At 42.9% G+C, this 21274-nt stretch overlaps 1 long non-coding RNA gene across 1 annotated transcript in view; it reads right to left on the reverse strand.

Annotated features, from left to right (window-relative positions):
• Window positions 1–21274, reverse strand: part of LOC139387284 (uncharacterized) — a 46349-nt gene that overhangs the window by 16319 nt on the left and 8756 nt on the right. Inside the window, exon 2 of the long non-coding RNA XR_011629150.1 lies at window positions 4577–5883. This is a non-coding gene — a long non-coding RNA (uncharacterized lncRNA). The remainder of the gene's footprint in view (window positions 1–4576; window positions 5884–21274) is intronic.

Raw genomic sequence — 21274 nt, forward strand, 5'->3', positions numbered from 1 at the left:
TCTGCACTCCCTATATCATATTTTAGTATCACTCCCTAAACCCACTTTAGTATCACTCCCTATATCATATTTTAGTATCACTCCCTAAACCCACTTTAGTATCACTCCCTAAATCATATTTTAGTATTACTCCCTAAACCACTTTAGTATCACTCCCTAAACCCACTTTAGTATCACTCCCTAAATCATATTTTAGTATCACTCCCTAAACCCACTTTAGTATCACTCCCTAAACCCACTTTAGTATCACTCCCTATATCATATTTTAGTATCACTCCCTAAACCCACTTTAGTATCACTCCCTAAATCATATTTTAGTATCATTCCCTAAATCATATTTTAGTATCACTCCCAAAATCATATTTTAGTATCACTCCCTAAATCATACTTTAGTATAACTCCCTAAACCCACTTTTAGTATCACTCCCTAAACCCACTTTTAGTATCACTCCCTAAACCCACATTAGTATCACTCCCTAAAACTCACATTAGTATCACTCCCTAAACCCACATTAGTATCACTCCCTAAACCCACATTAGTATCACTCCCTAAACCCACTTTAGTATCACTCCCTATATCATATTTTAGTATCACTCCCTAAACCCACTTTTAGTATCACTCCCTAAACCCACTTTTAGTATCACTCCCTAAACCCACATTAGTATCACTCCCTAAACCCACATTAGTATCACTCCCTAAACCCACTTTTAGTATCACTCCCTAAACCCACTTTTAGTATCACTCCCTAAACCATATTTTAGTATCACTCTCTAAACTCTCTTTTAGTATGGGCGAGCCCCCCAAACCCTGCCTTAAATCATTTGCACTTTGTAATGAGCGATCGCTATGAATTCCATTGGTGATATCATCACTATATTCAGATTAGTGTGCCACAAGACTACCCTGGTCTATGACTGTAGAGCGATCTCCCTTTGTCATACCGAGAGAACAAAACCTCTATCAGAACTCATTTCTATGTCATATGTCCAGTCTTCACTGCTAATACTGAACATCTCAGTCGAATTGCTGTCATTTACATGTTTTTAACTGTCTCTGAGAGTATTCATTAAGTCGTATTGTATTGTCTGTGAATTGCACAATTGCACAACGTATGTCTCTATATTATAGCTTCTCGACCTGCCGTAGCACTTTCATATTTCACCAGTACCCCTTCCCTCTCCTCTTCTCTCTCCTTCCTCTCTCAGAGTTTATAGTGTTGTTGATTTCTCTCTCCTTCCTCTCTCAGAGTTTATAGTGTTGTTGATTTCTCCCTCTCTGGCATTGCAGGGGTAAACTCTCTACTTCGCTCCTTCTTGCTTCCTCTTCCTGTTTTATTATCCATTTCTATTGGCTCCAATCAGCCTTCCATCCTCTGATTGGACAGAATGATGCAGAATATCATTAATGTATTCAACATGAGACTAGAGCTGTAATAGTGTTACTGGTGGTGTGTGTGTTCTACCTCCTTGTTAAAGTGTGGCCGTTCCGTCATGTTTAGAAAAGCATCATCCTTCTTTGATAGGAGCGAAGGATGACTGTGTTCCGCTAATGGGGAGACCGGGGTTGTGTATATGTTTGGGTCGTCGGACAGCATATGGGCTCCCTCGCTGCACTGAATATGTAAATGACTCACAAACTCACACACACTCACACACACATATTCAGACCCAGACATGCTATCCCCCCTCCTCCCTGGACCCTCTATTAATAGTTTCTGGGCAAACGAGACAGTTACACCCCCCCCAAACTCTCAACCCTCCGAAACACATCCCCGATGCCCTCCAACCCCTCAAGTCTAGACCCACAAATCACCCCACAGTCTCCCCCTCACCCAGACTCCCAAAAACCCCCCAATGTACCCCCCCCCCCCCAATCACCCCTCTTCGCTGCCCCCCTTCCCTTCCCTCCCCTCCGCTCCCACGATCGTCAGACAGACCCTATGATTCGCGTGACCGCCATTTTGCCCACAGTATAGCCAACTGTACAGGGCTAACTGCTGCAGCTGCCTAGCTGCATAGGCGAATGCAAATACAAAGACTGCATTGTCGCTCAGCTGCTCAGACCATTCGCCTCAAATTAATTAATGCCCAAAAACTGAGACGCTCAATTAAATGTAACTGTGGGAACGATGCGCCAGAGGATGTTTTTGACATTCATCACTATCCTCCTAATTCCCAGACTATATCATTTGAATGAATTGACAGTACCGGCTAGTTACTAGACAACTCAGATGAGAAAATGTGCTGTGAAATTATGCCTCACATCAGAGTTTTTAAAATGTATTTTAAGAGCATTTTCCCCCATCTGTCTGACATGTTTGAAAATAATGACAAGGAGATCCTTGAAAGCAATATTATCAGAGATGTATTTTTAGCAATAAGGAGAGTATCAGCTCAAAAGACAATGAGTGAATGACTCAATGCTATTTCCATCCCCTCTCATCCTACATCTCTCATTTAATCTCTCACTTCTATTATATCCCGTCATGGCAGTTGGTTACAGCACAGCTTGGCGACTGGCTTCTATACATATAGTTGTGTCCAATGCCATGGAAACCAGACGACCCACTATGAGAGACCAATGTGCATGGTAATGAGGCTATTATGGTCTGTCTGTCTGGAGTTCATTGGGCCTGGGAATCTCCAGGCCCAATTACAGTCTGGGTGTGTGTGTTCTTGTCCGTCTCGCTTTTCATTTACGTGTGTGTGTACTCGCATGTGTGTGTGTGTGTGTGTCAATGAGCGCCCACGCGTGTCTGTGATGTGTGTGTGTGTGCATAGCATGTCTGTGTACACGTGTGAATAAGCGTGTGTGTGTGTGTGTGTGTGTGTGTGTCTAGGGCATTTGATTAACAAAAGCCCCTGTCTCTCTGTACAGTGAGTGATTTGCATACGGGGGAATATCCCAGACTGACACACACATGCCTCATATGACACCGCCAGATCACTCCTTCTACCAGCCACATTAACAGCTATAAAACACAATATTACACACACACACACACACACACACACACACACACACACACACACACACAAACACACACACACACACACACACACACACACACACCACGAGGGAAACGAACAGCGGTGACAAGCCTTTTTACTTAGCGTACAGACACCTCTACGGCATGTTTACGAGGAATTAGCTGTGTCAGCACCCACGCTTACTAAATCAAGCGGAAATGCAAATGCAATTAGCCTAGATTTGCATATGGCGGGCAAGGTAACGGTCGCACAGATGGTGCTAGAACAGAGACACCGCTGGCCGCCATCTTTGGCAGAGGAACTGAGCGGTGGCCATTTTGTCTGAGGCTGTGCCCGTCTGGATGTAAACAACGGCGCTGTGTTACTGTGACTACGATGGTAGCTTGGCACTAAAGCCTTATAACAAACAGCTTGCACATTCACCAAGAAAGAAGGGGTGTGATAGAGACCCATCATTATGGGCTTGTCCTAGTACATAACACTACCAGACAATAGCAGGGTACAGTACATCTGTAAGGAAAGAGATACTACTCGAGAGCAATGCGGATTTGTGGGTTATGTGTGTTCGTTTTCTTCTCACAACCATATTATGATGGGGGCTATACAGGTATCATTTTGTTTTATGTGATATTTAAATGATAGGGAATTGCTCAGTGTTGGAAAGAAGAAGAATTGTCAGTGTGTGTAACAGTGGAAAAGTATGTTCTTACCAGGTAACATACAGTGAGCTACAAAAGTATTGGGAAAGTGACACATTTTGTTGTTGTTTTGGCTCTGAACTTGGATTTGAAATGACTGTGATTTTAAAGTGCAGATGTAATGTAATGATGTAATGTGTCATTTTGGAGTCATTGTAAGTAAGAATAGACTATGTTTCGTAACACTTCTACATTAATGTGGATGATATCATTACTATTAGATAATCCTGAATGAATTGTGAATAATGATGAGTGAGAAAGTTACATACACACAAATGTTATGCCCCCCCCCAAAAATGCTAACCTCTGTTATTGTAATGGTGAAAGTTTAGCATGTCTTGGGGATATGATATTTGTGCTTCTGTAACATTTTCACTCATCATTATTCAGGATTCATTCAGGATTATCTGTAACCATGGTAGCATCCACATTAATGTAGAAGTGTTTAGAAACATACTATATTCTTATTTACAATAAAAGTGACTCAAAAATAACACAATACATTATTTACCATTCGCTTCTATTGGGCACAAAATAATCTGAAACAAAACCAAAACAAACAGCAAATGCATCCAATAAGTTTGTAGAGTCACAAGCTTAATGTTGTCATTACGTGCTGTGAATATGGGACCAAATACTCTACTTTTGACTACTTTAATACACATTTAAGTGAATTTGTCCCAATACTTTTGGTCCCCTAAAATGGGGGGATTATGTACAAAGAGTGCTGTAATTTTCATCCGATATGGATGAAAAAACCCTCAAATTAGAGCTGACAGTCTGCACTTTAACCTCATAGTCATTGTATTATATCAAATCCAAAGTGCTGGAGTACAGAGCCAAAACAAAAACAAATGTGTCACTCTCCCAATACTTTTGGCGCTCACTGTATGCGTGTCTCTGCTGGTACTGTGTTCTTCAGGGAGTGTCCAGTCATCTGTACTGCTCCTTTTCGTGGTCTTGTGTTGTCCAGGATCCTTTTCGTGGTCTTGTGTTGTCCAGGATCCTTTTCGTGGTCTTGTGTTGTCCAGGATCCTTTTCGTGGTCTTGTGTTGACCAGGATCCTTTTCGTGGTCTTGTGTTGTCCAGGATCCTTTTCGTGGTCTTGTGTTGTCCAGGATCCTTTTCGTGGTCTTGTGTTGTCCAGGATCCTTTTCGTGGTCTTGTGTTGACTAGGATCCTTTTCGTGGTCTTGTGTTGTCCAGGATCCTTGTCGTTGTCTTGTGTTGTCCAGGATCCTTGTCGTGGTCTTGTGTTGTCCAGGATCCTTTCTGTCCCTTTTTTCTAGCTGGTCAGAATGGAACTGTGTTGAATGGAGGTCTGACATGGGTTTTACTGGGCCTGGGTTTTACTGAGCCTGGGTTTTAGTCTTTCGTTCTATGGTCTTTGATCATGCCAAATAAAAAAATACATTGGAATTTAACAATAAAGAGCCTAATAAACATAAGTTTAAAAAAATGTCAATTTTAGTGGTTGTTGTGGTTTGTATACTGCTTTGGAGGAAGCACACCAGTGTAAACGGTCTCTTTGTCAAATGTAAAAGTGTCCCAGGGAATAAGCAGTGAGTGGATTTGAAGTCTGAATAAAAATGTGAACCCCTCTGCCAGCATTTACACACAGCAACACAGGGAAGGTAGGGGAGTATGTCAATCTTATTTTTAAGAAAACATAAATAAAGAGAGAGGGATATCCCATCCCCTTAAGCATTCTTTCAAAAAAAGAAACAATAACTCAGGAGAGCGTGTATCATGTGTTGTTTGTTGGGAGGCCCCCTCCAGCAGCAGAACCACACACACCAAGAGCGGGTAGGGACCCAGGCCTAGTCTCAGGAACTTTGGCTGGGGCTGAGCAAGGTTGAGATGGGCCTCTCCTCTGGAGGTCTTCAGGCCTCTAGGCTGTGGGGTAACATTTTCTTCTCCATATTGATTTATTTTGCCGTCAGCTCCAGAGGTGCTGGTAACCAGCAGGGACTTCTTCCTGCATCGCCAGCCCACTCACAAGCTCTGTTTTTGGGCCTCACACACTCCAAACGACCCTGTGATGGGAGTATAGACCAGGGGAGGAGAGAGGAGGACAAGAGCCCATGGCGATGAACGAATGAACTGCCGCATAGGGCCCGTCTCTGTTCAGTTGTCTACTCAGCCTTCATCCTTCACTCCATCCACCCACTCTCTTTCTTTTTCTCATCCTCCATCTGTGAAAGGAGACAAATACAGAGTTATATATTTTTTTACACTTCACCTTTAGCATTCAACATCTCTCCGCTTCATGCAAATGTTTTACACCAGCTCTTTGATGATGGAGATGTGGAAAGCAAATGCCAACTTGTGCTTTAGTAGCGTAGCCCCAAGACTACTAGACACAAACAAACTCTACAGAAATGCAAAGACAGGGCAGTAACACAATAGATGCATAAACACACAGTATGCCTTCATACGTTGAATTTAAGTTCATAATAACAAAATGGTAGATGTTCATTTCAAAGCATTATTGCCATATACAATTTACTACACACTAAGAGTGACAACAAAGCTTGCTCATTTTTTTTGTTTTAGTTTGAATAATATGCTGCAATACCTTATATCACCATCTGATGTTATAATTGTAGTATTTACACTAATATCTTCCTGATAACATCCCCAAGGTTTCCTAAAGTCTTCTGAAACCTCTGTCTCAGTCATCCCCAAGGTTTCCTAAAGCCTTCTGAAACCCCTGTCTCCCTGTCTCAGTCATCCCCAAGGTTTCCTAAAGTCTTCTGAAACCCCTGTCTCTCTGTCTCAGTCATCCCCAAGGTTTCCTAAAGTCTTCTAAAACCCCTGTCTCAGTCATCCCCAAGGTTTCCTAAAGCCTTCGGAAACCCCTGTCTCCCTGTCTCAGTCATCCCCAAGGTTTCCTAAAGTCTCTGAAACCCCTGTCTCCTTGTCTCAGTCATCCCCAAGGTTTCCTAAAGTCTTCTGAAACCCCTGTCTCAGTCATCCCCAAGGTTTCCTAAAGTCTTCTGAAACCCTTGTCTCCTTGTCTCAGTCATCCCCATGGTTTCCTAAAGTATTCTGAAACCCCTGTCTCCCTGTCTCAGTCATCCCCAAGGTTTCCTAAAGTCTCTGAAACCCCTGTCTCCTTGTCTCAGTCATCCCCAAGGTTTCCTAAAGTATTCTGAAACCCCTGTCTCCCTGTCTCAGTCATCCCCAAGGTTTCCTAAAGTCTCTGAAACCCCTGTCTCCCCGTCTCAGTCATGCCCAAGGTTTCCTAAAGTCTCTGAAATCCCTGTCTCTCTGTCTCAGCCATCCCCAAGGTTTCCTAAAGTCTCTGAAATCCCCGTCTCAGTCATCCCCAAGGTTTCATAAAGTCTTCTGAAATCCCTGTCTCAGTCATCCCCAAGGTTTCCTGAAGTCTCTGAAATCCCTGTCTCAGTCATCCCCAAGGTTTCCTAAAGTCTTCTGTCTCCCTGTCTCCCTGTCTCAGTCATCCCCAAGGTTTCCTAAAGTCTTCTGAAACCCCTGTCTCCTTGTCTCAGTCATCCCCAAGGTTTCCTAAAGCCTTCTGAAACCCCTGTCTCCCTGTCTCAGTCATCCCCAAGGTTTCCTAAAGTCTTCTGAAACCCCTGTCTCCCTGTCTCAGTCATCCCCAAGGTTTCCTAAAGTCTTCTGAAACCCCTGTCTCCATGTCTCAGTCATCCCCAAGGTTTCCTAAAGTCTTCTGTCTCCCTGTCTCTCTGTCTCAGTCATCCCCAAGGTTTCCTAAAGTCTTCTGAAACCCCTGTCTCCTTGTCTCAGTCATCCCCAAGGTTTCCTAAAGCCTTCTGAAACCCCTGTCTCCCTGTCTCAGTCATCCCCAAGGTTTCCTAAAGTCTTCTGAAACCCCTGTCTCCCTGTCTCAGTCATCCCCAAGGTTTCCTAAAGTCTCTGAAACCCCTGTCTCTCTGTCTCAGTCATCCCCAAGGTTTCATAAAGTCTCTGAAACCCCTGTCTCTCTGTCTCAGTCATCCCCAAGGTTTCCTAAAGTCTTCTGAAACCCCTGTCTCCTTGTCTCAGTCATCCCCAAGGTTTCCTAAAGTCTCTGAAACCCCTGTCTCCCTGTCTCAGTCATCCCCAAGGTTTCCCAAAGTCTCTGAAATCCCTGTCTCCTTGTCTCAGTCATCCCCAAGGTTTCCTAAAGTCTCTGAAACCCCTGTCTCTCTGTCTCAGTCATCCCCAAGGTTTCCTAAAGTCCATGAAACCCCTGTCTCTCTGTCTCAGTCATCCCCAAGGTTTCCTAAAGTCTCTGAAACCCCTGTCTCCCTGTCTCAGTCATCCCCAAGGTTTCCCAAAGTCTCTGAAATCCCTGTCTCCTTGTCTCAGTAACCCCCAATGTTTCCTAAAGTCTCTGAAACCCCTGTCTCAGTCACCCCCAAGGTTTCCTAAAGTCTCTGAAACCCCTGTCTCAGTCATCCCCAAGGTTTCCTAAAGTCTCTGAAACCCCTGTCTCTCTGCCTCAGTCATCCCCAAGGTTTCCTAAAGTCTCTGAAACCCCTGTCTCCCTGCCTCAGTCATCCCCAAGGTTTCCTAAAGTCTCTGAAACCCTTGTCTCTCTGTCTCAGTCATCCCCAAGGTTTCCTAAAGTATCTGAAACCCCAGTCTCAGTCATCCCCAAGGTTTCCTAAAGTCTATGAAATCCCTGTCTCCTTGTCTCAGTCATCCCCAAGGTTTCCTAAAGTCTCTGAAACCCCTGTCTCTCTGTCTCAGTCATCCCCAAGGTTTCCTAAAGTCTCGGAAACCCCTGTCTCAGTCATCCCCAAGGTTTCCTAAAGTCTCTGAAATCCCTGTCTCCTTGTCTCAGTCATCCCCAAGTGCATTGACGGGATATTATTCTGATGGTGTCCTGGGTCCTGTTCTCATGGTAACAGCAGAGGGGACATTATTTTATGTAGCCATATGCCCTTTGACCTTTCTTCCCTACACTGTGAAAGAGTTGACCTGGGCCTCGCACCACAACTACACACACACAGAACCCATTTATGTCTAACAGATCCAGGGGCCAGGAGATGTCAACCTATGGGGATGATAAGCATGATAGTAAACATAGCTATGATGGTGAGAGACATTTGGGAGATTTGAAAATGAATGCAAATGTGGTTGGTTAACATGTTGGTAAAAAAGCAAGGTTGGTAGTGTTACGGAAGTAATGGTTGATCTTGTATTTCAGTAGAGGATTGGAGTAGAGAACTCCTCTGTGTGTGTGTGGCCGTGTGTCCGTGTGTGTCCTTCGAATATCAGTGCATGCTTATGAGGGAGTGTGTTTGCCTAAGATAGGAAAGAGTAGTGAGTGGGACCAGATAGATCAGGGGTGCAGCCACGATGCCCTATGCAGAGGGGGGTTATGAGAAGGTTCAGACATGGGTGTTAACTCCCCATTCCTCACCAGCAGAGGAGGGTGGGGTGGACAATGTTAGCAGCCTTCCACCAAGCACAGAGTAAAGGCACTGCATTATAAATACAGGAGCGGAGAGAGAGAGGGATGGAGAGTTGAGAGGTGAAAGGAAAATGGAGGATGGAGAGAGATAGAGGGGTGTGTTTGTGTATGTGGAGAGAGAGATAGAGGGGTGTGTTTGTGTATGTGGAGAGAGAGAGAGAGAGAGAGAGAGAGAGAGATAGAGAGAGAGAGGTGTGTTTGTGTATGTGGAGAGAGAGAGAGAGAGAGGGGTGTGTTTGTGTATGTGGAGAGAGAGATAGAGGGGTGTGTTTGTGTATGTGGAGAGAGAGAGAGAGAGAGAGAGAGAGAGGTGTGTTTGTGTATGTGGAGAGAGAGAGAGATAGAGGGGTGTGTTTGTGTATGTAGAGAGAGAGAGAGGGGTTGTGTTTGTGGAGAGAGAGAGAGGGAGAGAGGCACGTTTGGGTATGTGGAGAGAGAGAGAGAGAGAGAGAGAGAGAGAGAGAGAGAGAGAAAGAGAGGGGTGTGTTTGTGTATGTGGAGAGAGAGAGAGAGAGAGAGAGAGAGAGAGAGAGTGGGGGGTGTTTGTGTATGTGGAGAGAGAGAGAGAGAGAAAGAGAGGGGTGTTTGTGTATGTGTTTGTTTATTGTTTATTTCACTTTTGTATATTATCTACCTCACTTGCTTTGGCAATGTTAACACATGTTTCCCATGCCAATAAAGCCCCTTGAATTGAATTGAATTGAGAGAGAGAGAGAAATACAGTGCTTCTCTGTATGTCACCACTACAGGGATGATGTCAAAGTCTTAGCAATGTGTTGCCAGGACAACAACCTCTCCCTCAACATCAGTAAGACCAAGGAGCTGATCTTGGACTACAGGAGAAAGAGGGGAGAGTACGCACCCATCCACATCGACGGGGCTGTTGTGGAACGGGTTGAGAGCTTCAAGTTCCTTGGTGTCCACATCACTAAGGACTTAACATGGTCCACACACATCCTCACAGTGGTGAAGAGGGCTCGGCAGCACCTTTTCCCCCTCAGGAGGCTGAAAAGATTTGGCATCGACCCTCAGATCCTCAAAAAGTTCTACAGCTTCAACATTGAGAGCATCTTGACTGGCTGCATTACCACTTGGTATGGAAAATGCACTGCCCTTGACCGCAAAGCGCTACAGAGGGTAGTGCGGACAGCCCAGTAAACCACTGGGGCCAAGCACTCTGCCACCCAAGACCTCTATACCAGGCGTTGTCAAAGGAAGGCCCGAAAAATTGGCTAAGATTCCAGCCACCCAAGTCATAGACTGTTCACTCTGCTACAGTCCGGCAAACGGTACCGGAGCATCAGCTCTTGGATCAACAGGCTCTGAGGCAACTTCTATCGCAAATAGCCAGACTGCTAAATAGCCAGACTGCTAAATAGCCAGACTGCTAAATAGCCAACTGCTAAATAGCCAGACTGCTAAAGTGTAAATTAATGGTACCCAAACTATCTGCATTGACCCTACGCACACTCACTATACATACACATCATATACACACTCACTAGACTATATATACACACTATATACATACTCACTATACATACACATCATATACACACTCACTAGACTATATATACACACTATATACATACTCACTAGACTATATATACACACTATATACATACTCACTAGACTATATATACACACTATATACATACTCACTAGACTATATATACACACTATATACATACTCACTAGACTATATACATACTCACTAGACTATATATACAACCTATATGGATAATCACTAGACTATATATACACACTATATACATACTCACTAGACTATATATACACACTATATACATACTCACTAGACTATATATACACACTATATACATACTCACTAGACTATATATACACACTATATACATACTCACTAGACTATATATACACACTATACACATACTCACTAGACTATATATACACACTATATATATACTCACTAGACTATATATACACACTACATACATACTCACTAGACTATATATACACACTATATACATACTCACTAGACTATATATACACACTATATACATACTCACTAGACTATATATACACACTATATACATACTCACTAGACTATATATACACACTATATACATACTCACTAGACTATATATACACACTCGCTAGACTATACATACACATCATATACACACTCACTAGACTATACATACACATCATATCACTAGACTATATGTACACACAATATACATACTCACTAGACTATATATACACACTATATACATACTCACTAGACTATATATACACACACTATATACACACTCACTAGACTATATACACAGTCACTAGACTATATACAGACTGACCAGACTATATATACACACTCACTAGAATATATACACTGACCAGACTATATACAGTGGGGAGAACAAGTATTTTATACACTTTTGCAGGTTTTCCTACTTACAAAGCATGTAGAGGTCTGTAATTTTTATCATAGGTACACTTCAACTGTGAGAGACGGAATCTAAAACAAAAATCCAGAAAATCACGTTGTATGATTTTTAAGTAATTAATTTGCATTTTATTGCATGACATAAGTATTTGATACATCAGAAAAGCAGAACTTAATATTTGGTACAGAAACCTTTGTTTGCAATTACAGAGATCATACGTTTCCTGTAGTTCTTGACCAGGTTTGCACACACTGCAGCAGGGATTTTTGCCCACTCCTCCATACAGACCTTCTCCAGATCCTTCAGGTTTCGGGGCTGTCGCTGGGCAATACGGACTTTCAGCTCTCTCCAACAATTTTCTATTGGGTTCATGTCTTGAGACTGGCTAGGCCACTCCAGGACCTTGAGATGCTTCTTACGGAGCCACTCCTTAGTTGCCCTGGCTGTGTGTTTCAGGTTGTTGTCATGCTGGAAGACCCAGCCACGACCCATCTTCAATGCTCTTACTGAGGGAAGGAGGTTGTTGGCCAAGATCTCGCGATACATGGCCCCATCCATCCTCCCCTCAATACGGTGCAGTCGTCCTGTCCCCTTTGCAGAAAAGCATCCCCAAAGAATGATGTTTCCACCTCCATGCTTCACGGTTGGGATGGTATTCTTGGGGTTGTACTCATCCTTCTTCTTCCTCCAAACACGGCGAGTGGAGTTTAGACCAAAAAGCTCTATTTTTGTCTCATCAGACCACATGACCTTCTCCCATTCCTCCTCTGGATCATCCAGATGGTCATTGGCAAACTTCAGACGGGCCTGGACATGCGCTGGCTTGAGCAGGGGGACCTTGCGTGCGCTGCAGGATTTTAATCCATGACGGCGTAGTGTGTTACTAATGGTTTTCTTTGAGACTGTGGTCCCATCTCTCTTCAGGTCATTGACCAGGTCCTGCCGTGTAGTTCTGGCCTGATCCCTCACCTTCCTCATGATCATTGATGCCCCACGAGGTGAGATCTTGCATGGAGCCCCAGACCGAGGGTGATTGACCGTCATCTTGAACTTCTTCCATTTTCTAATAATTGTGCCAACAGTTGTTGCCTTCTCACCAAGCTGCTTGCCTATTGTCCTGTAGCCCATCCAAGCCTTGTGCAGGTCTACAATTTTATCCCTGATGTCCTTACACACAGCTCCCTGGTCTTGGCCATTGTGGAGAGATTGGAGTCTGTCTGATTGAGTGTGTGGACAGGTGTCTTTTATACAGGTAACGAGTTCAAACAGGTGCAGTTAATACAGGTAATGAGTGGAGAACGGGAGGGCTTCTTAAAGAAAAACTAACAGGTCTGTGAGAGCCGGAATTCTTACTGGTTGGTAGGTGATCAAATACTTATGTCATGCAATAAAATGCTAATTATTCACTTAAAAATCATACAATATGATTTTCTGGATTTTTGTTTTAGATTCCGTCTCTCACAGTTGAAGTGTACTGACCAGGTTATATATACACACTCACTAGACTATATACACTGACCAGACTATATACACTGACCAGGCTATATATACACACTCACGAGACCATATACAGTGACCAGACTATATATACACTGACCAGACTATAGATATACACACTCACCAGACTATATACACTGACCAGACTATATACACTGACCAGACTATATATATACACTCACTAGACTATATACACTGACCAGACTATATATACACACTCACTAGACTATATACACTGACCAGACTATATATACACACTGACCAGACTATATACACTGACCAGGTTATATATACACACTCACTAGACTATATACACTGACCAGACTATATATACACTGATCAGACTATATACACACACTCACTAGAATATATACACTGACCAGACTATATATATACACACTCACCAGACTATATACACTGACCAGACTATATACACTGACCAGACTATATACACTGACCAGACTATATACACTGACCAGGCTATATATACACACTCACGAGACCATATACACTGACCAGACTATATATACACTGACCAGACTATAGATATACACACTCACCAGACTATATACACTGACCAGACTATATACACTGACCAGACTATATACACTGACCAGGCTATATATACACACTCACGAGACCATATACACTGACCAGACTATATATACACACTGACCAGACTATATACACTGAACAGACTATATACACTGACCAGACTATATATACACACTCACTAGAATATATACACTGACCAGACTATATATACACACTCACTAGACTATATACACACACTCACCAGACTATATACACTGACCAGACTATATATACACACTCACTAGACTATATACACACACTCACTAGACTATATACACTGACCAGACTATATACACTGACCAGACTATATATACACACTCACTAGAATATATACACTGACCAGACTATATACACACACTCACTAGACTATATACACTGACCAGACTATATATACACACTCACTAGACTATATACACACACTCACCAGACTATATACACTGACCAGACTATATATACACACTCACTAGACTATATGCACTGACCAGACTATATATACACACTGACCAGACTATATACACTGACCAGACTATATCCACTGGCCAGACTATATATACACACTCACTAGACTATATATACACACTCACTAGACTATATACACTGACCAGACTATATATACACACTGACCAGACTATATACACTGACCAGGCTATATCTACACACTCACTAGACTATATACACTGACCAGACTATATACACTGACCAGGCTATATATACACACTCACGAGACCATATACACTGACCAGACTATATACACTGACCAGACTATATACACTGACCAGACTATATATACACACTCACTAGACTATATACACTGACCAGACTATATACACACACTCACTAGACTATATACACTGACCAAACTATATATACACACTGACCAGACTATATACACTGACCAGACTATATATACACACTCACTAGACTATATACACTGACCAGACTATATATACACTGACCAGACTATATACACACACTCACTAGAATATATACACTGACCAGACTATATATACACACTCACTAGACTATATACACTGACCAGACTATATACACTGACCAGGCTATATATACACACTCACGAGACCATATACACTGACCAGACTATATATACACTGACCAGACTTTGATATACACACTCACCAGACTATATACACTGACCAGACTATATACACTGACCAGACTATATACACTGACCAGGCTATATATACACACTCACGAGACCATATACACTGACCAGACTATATATACACACTGACCAGACTATATACACTGAACAGACTATATACACTGACCAGACTATATATACACACTCACTAAAATATATACACTGACCAGACTATATATACACACTCACTAGACTATATACACACACTCACCAGACTATATACACTGACCAGACTATATATACACACTCACTAGACTATATACACACACTCACCAGACTATATACACTGACCAGACTATATATACACACTCACCAGACTATATACACTGACCAGACTATATATACACACTCACTAGACTATATGCACTGACCAGACTATATATACACACTGACCAGACTATATACACTGAACAGACTATATACACTGACCAGACTATATATACACACTCACTAAAATATATACACTGACCAGACTATATATACACACTCACTAGACTATATACACACACTCACCAGACTATATACACTGACCAGACTATATATACACACTCACTAGACTATATACACACACTCACTAGACTATATACACTGACCAGACTATATACACTGACCACGCTATATATACACACTCACGAGACCATATACACTGACCAGACTATATACACTGACCAGACTATATACACACACTCACTAGACTATATACACTGACCAGACTATATATACACACTCACTAGACTATATACACACACTCACCAGACTATATACACTGACCAGACTATATATACACACTCACCAGACTATATACACTGACCAGACTATATATACACACTCACTAGACTATATGCACTGACCAGACTATATATACACACTGACCAGACTATATACACTGACCAGACTATATCCACTGACCAGACTATATACACACACTCACTAGAATATATACACTGACCAGACTATATATACACACTCACTAGACTATATACACTGACCAGACTATATACACTGACCAAGCTATATATACACACACTCACTAGACTATATACACTCACCAGACTATATATACACACTCACGAGACTATATACACTGACCAGACTATATACACTGACCAGACTATATACACTCACCCGACTATATATACACACTCACGAGACCATATACACATACCAGTGGCGGTCGTGCTGTTTAAGATGAGGGAGGAGGATTATTTTTTTCATGAGGATGGCCTTATTTCTATTACAACATGTTGGATGACAATCATTCATATTCCATTCACCTAGTTCAATGTAACATCGATAGGTTCAGGCTACTACACAATACTCAAAAATACAACACACACACACACACACACACACACACACACACACACACACACACACACACACACACACACACACACACACACACACACACACACACACACACACACACACACACACACACACACATTCTCTCTTTTTCTCGCCCTCCTGGTTTTGACCCTTGCCTGTCCTGACTCTGAACTCACCTGCCTGACCACTCTGCCCCTGACCGTGAGCCTGCCTGCCTGACCACTCTGCCCCTGACCCTGCCTGACCACTCTGCCCCTGACCCTGAGCCTGCCTGACCACTCTACCCCTGACCCTGAGCCTGCCTGCCGTCCTGTACCGTTGCCCACTACTCTGGATTATCGACCCCTGCCTGCTTTGACCTGTTGTTTGCCTGCTCCTGCTGCTGTAATAAACATTGTTATTTCAACACAGTCTGCATTTGGGTCTTACCTGAAACCTGATAATTGCACTGTTGAAGCAAGAAATACAAGCATTTCACTACACCCGCAATAACATCTGCTAAACATATGTATGTGAGAAGTAAAACTTGATTTAATTTGAACACAAACACATGTACACTCACACACTTTTACACTCATCATATGCTGCTGCTACTCTGTCCTTTATTTTACTCTGTCCTTTTTATCTATCCTGATGTCTAGTCACCTTACCCTGCCTTCATGTACTTATCTACCTCAAATACCTTATTATTATTATATATCCTGATGTCTAGTCACTTTACCCTGCCTTCATGTACATATCTACCTCAAATACCTTATTATTATTATCTATCCTGATGTCTAGTCACTTTACCCTGACATCATCTGCATATCTACCTCAAATACCTTATTATTATTATCTATCCTGATGTCTAGTCACTTTACCCTGCCTTCATGTACATATCTACCTCAAATACCGTATTATTATCTATCCTGATGTCTAGTCACTTTACCCTGCCTTCATGTACATATCTACCTCAAATACCTTATTATTATCTATCCTGATGTTTAGTCACTTTACCCTGCCTTCATGTACATATCTACCTAAAATACCTTATTATTATTATCTATCCTGATGTCTAGTCACTTTACCCTGCCTTCATGTACATATCTACCTCAAATACCTTATTATTATTATCTATCCTGATGTCTAGTCACTTTACCCTGCCTTCATGTACATATCTACCTCAAATACCGTATTATTATCTATCCTGATGCCTAGTCACTTTACCCTGCCTTCATGTACAGTTGAAGTCGGAAGTTTACATACACTTAGGTTGGAGTCATTAAAACTAGTTTTTCAACCACTCCACAAATTTATTTTTTAAATTTGTAAAACATTTTACCCCTTTTTTCTCCCCAATTTCGTGGTATCCAATTGTTGTAGTAGCTACTATCTTGTCTCATTGCTACAACTCCCGTACGGGCTCGGGAGAGACGAAGGCTGAATGTCATGCGTCCTCCGATACACAACCCAACCAGCCTGGTACTCCCTGTATGTAGCTCTACATTGATCTGATACTCCCTGTATATAGCTCCACATTGATCTGGTACTCCCTGTATATAGCTCCACATTGATCTGGTACTCCCTGTATATAGCTTCACATTGATCTGGTACTCCCTGTATATGGCTGCATATTGATCTGGTACTCCCTGTATACAGCTCCACATTGATCTGGTACTGGTACACCCTGTTTATAGCTCCACATTGATCTGGTACTGGTACTCCCTGTATATAGCTCCACATTGATCTGGTACTGGTTCCCTGTATATAGCTCCACATTGATCTGGCACTGGTGCTCCCTGTATCTAGCTCCACAATGATCTGGTACTGGTACTCCCTGTATATAGCTCCACATTGATCTGGTACTGATACTCCATGTATATAGCTCCACATTGATCTGGTACTCCCTGTATATAGCTCCACATTGATCTGGTACTGATACTCCCTGTATATAGCTCCACATTGATCTGGTACTGGTACTCCCTGTATATAGATCCACATTGATCTGGTACTGGTACTCCCTGTATACAGCTCCACATTGATCTGGTACTGATACTCCATGTATATAGCTCCACATTGATCTGGTACTGATACTCCCTGTATATAGCTCCACATTGATCTGGTACTGGTACTCCCTATATATACAGTGGGGCAAAAAAGTATTTAGTCAGCCACCAATTGTGCAAGTTCTCCCTGTGACAGACAAAATTAGATTTTTTTTCTCCAGAAAATCACATTGTAGGATTTATAATGAATTTATTTGCAAAGTATGGTGGAAAATAAGTATTTGGTCACCTACAAACAAGCAAGATTTCTGGCTCTCACAGACCTGTAACTTCTTCTTTAAGAGGCTCCTCTGTCCTCCACTCGTTACCTGTATTAATGGCACCTGTTTGAACTTGTTATCAGTATAAAAGACACCTGTCCACAACCTCAACAGTCACACCCCAAACACCACTATGGCCAAGACCAAAGAGCTGTCAAAGGACACCAGAAACAAAATTGTAGACCTGCACCAGGCTGGGAAGACTGAATCTGCAATAGGTAAGCAGCTTGGTTTGAAGAAATCAACTGTGGGAGCAATTATTAGGAAATGGAAGACATACAAGACCACTGATAATCTCCCTCGATCTGGGGCTCCACGCAAGATCTCACCCCGTGGGGTCAAAATGATCACAAGAACGGTGAGCAAAAATCCCAGAACCACACGGGGGGACCTAGTGAATGACCTGCAGAGAGCTGGGACCAAAGTAACAAAGCCTACCATCAGTAACACACTACGCCGCCAGGGACTCAAATCCTGCAGTGCCAGACGTGTTCCCCTGCTTAAGCCAGTACATGTCCAGGCCCATCTGAAGTTTGCTTGAGAGCATTTGGATGATCCAGAAGAAGATTGGGAGAATGTCATATGGTCAGATGAAACCAAAATATAACTTTTTGGTAAAAACTCAACTCGTCGTGTTTGGAGGACAAAGAATGCTGAGTTGCATCCAAAGAACACCATACCTACTGTGAAGCATAGGGGTGGAAACATCATGCTTTGGGGCTGTTTTTCTGCAAAGGGACCAGGACGACTGATCCGTGTAAAGGAAAGAATGAATGGGGCCATGTATCGTGAGATTTTGAGTGAAAACCTCCTTCCATCAGCAAGGGCATTGAAGATGAAATGTGGCTGGGTCTTTCAGCATGACAATGATCCCAAACACACCGCCCGGGCAACGAAGGAGTGGCTTCGTAAGAAGCATTAAGGTCCTGGAGTGGCCTAGCCAGTCTCCAGATCTCAACCCCATAGAAAATCTTTGGAGGGAGTTGAAAGTCCGTGTTGCCCAGCAACAGCCCCAAAACATCACTGCTCTAGAGGAGATCTGCATGGAGGAATGGGCCAAAATACCAGCAACAGTGTGTGAAAACCTTGTGAAGACTTACAGAAAACGTTTGACCTCTGTCATTGCCAACAAAGGGTATATAACAAAGTATTGAGATAAACTTTTGTTATTGACCAAATACTTATTTTCCACCACAATTTGCAAATAAATTCATTAAAAATCCTACAATGTGATTTTCTGGATTTTTTTTCCTCATTTTGTCTGTCATAGTTGAAGTGTACCTATGATGAAAATGACAGGCCTCTCATCTTTTTAAGTGGGAGAACTTGCACAATTGGTGGCTGACTAAATACTTTTTTGCCCCACTGTAGCTCCACATTGATCTGGTACTGGTACTCCCTGTATACAGCTCCACATTGATCTGGTACTCCCTGTATATAGCTCCACATTGATCTGGTACTGATACTCCCTGTATATAGCTCCACATTGATCTGGTACTGGTACTCCCTGTATACAGCTCCACATTTATCTGGTACTCCCTGTATATAGCTCCACATTGATCTGGTACTCCCTGTATATAGCTCCACATTGATCTGGTACTCCCTGTTTAAAGCTCCACATTGATTTGGTACTGGTACTCCCTGTATATAGCTCCACATTGATCTGGTACTCCCTGTATATAGCTCCACATTGATTTGGTACTGGTAATCCCTGCTCCATTCTTGCGTATTTTATTGTGGTCCTCTTGTGTTACTCTGCATCGTTGATAAGGGCTCATAAACAAGCATTTCACGGTAAAGTCTGCGCCAGTTGTATTCGGCACGTGACAAATATAATTTATTGGATTTTGTGAGTAGCCCAGGGCTTCGGACTTGAGGGATAATAGGGAGAAGGAATGGTAGCCTAGGGAGAGAAAGATAGAGAGAAGGGAGGAGGAATGGTAGCCTAGGTAGAGAAAGAGAGAGGGAAGGGAGGAGGAATGGTAGCCTAGGTAGAGAAAGAGAGAGGGAAGGGCGGAGGAATGGTAGCCTAGGGATAGAAAGATAGAGAGAAGGGAGGAGGAATGGTAGCCTAGGGAGAGAAAGATAGAGAGAAGGGAGGAGGAATGGTAGCCTAGGGAGAGAAAGATAGAGGGAAGGGAGGAGGAATGGTAGCCTAGGTAGAGAAAGAGAGGGGGAAGGGAGGAGGAATGGTAGCCTAGGTAGAGAAAGATAGAGGGAAGGGAGGAGGAATGGTAGCCTAGGGAGAGAAAGATAGAGGGAAGGGAGGAGGAATGGTAGCCTAGGTAGAGAAAGAGAGAGGGAAGGGAGGAGGAATGGTAGCCTAGGTAGAGAAAGATAGAGAAGGGAGGAGGAATGGTAGCCTAGGGAGAGAAAGAGAGAGGGAAGGGAGGAGGAATGGTAGCGTAGGTAGAGAAAGAGAGAGAGGGAAGGGAGGAGGAATGGTAGCCTAGGTAGAGAAAGACAGAGAAGGGAGGAGGAATGGTAGCCTAGGTAGAGAAAGATATAGGGAAGGGAGGAGGAATGGTAGCCTAGGGAGAGAAAGATAGAGGGAAGGGAGGAGGAATGGTAGCCTAGGGAGAGAAAGATAGAGGGAAGGGAGGAGGAATGGTAGCCTAGGGAGAGAAAGATAGAGGGAAGGGAGGAGGAATGGTAGCCTAGGTAGAGAAAGATAGAGGGAAGGGAGGAGGAATGGTAGCCTAGGTAGAGAAAGATAGAGGGAAGGGAGGAGGAATGGTAGCCTAGGTAGAGAAAGAGAGAGGGAAGGGAGGAGGAATGGTAGCCTAGGTAGAGAAAGAGAGAGGGAAGGGAGGAGGAATGGTAG

The sequence above is a fragment of the Oncorhynchus clarkii genome, chromosome 28 (assembly GCF_045791955.1).
Source record: "Oncorhynchus clarkii lewisi isolate Uvic-CL-2024 chromosome 28, UVic_Ocla_1.0, whole genome shotgun sequence".
In the NCBI taxonomy this organism is placed as follows: domain Eukaryota; kingdom Metazoa; phylum Chordata; class Actinopteri; order Salmoniformes; family Salmonidae; genus Oncorhynchus; species Oncorhynchus clarkii.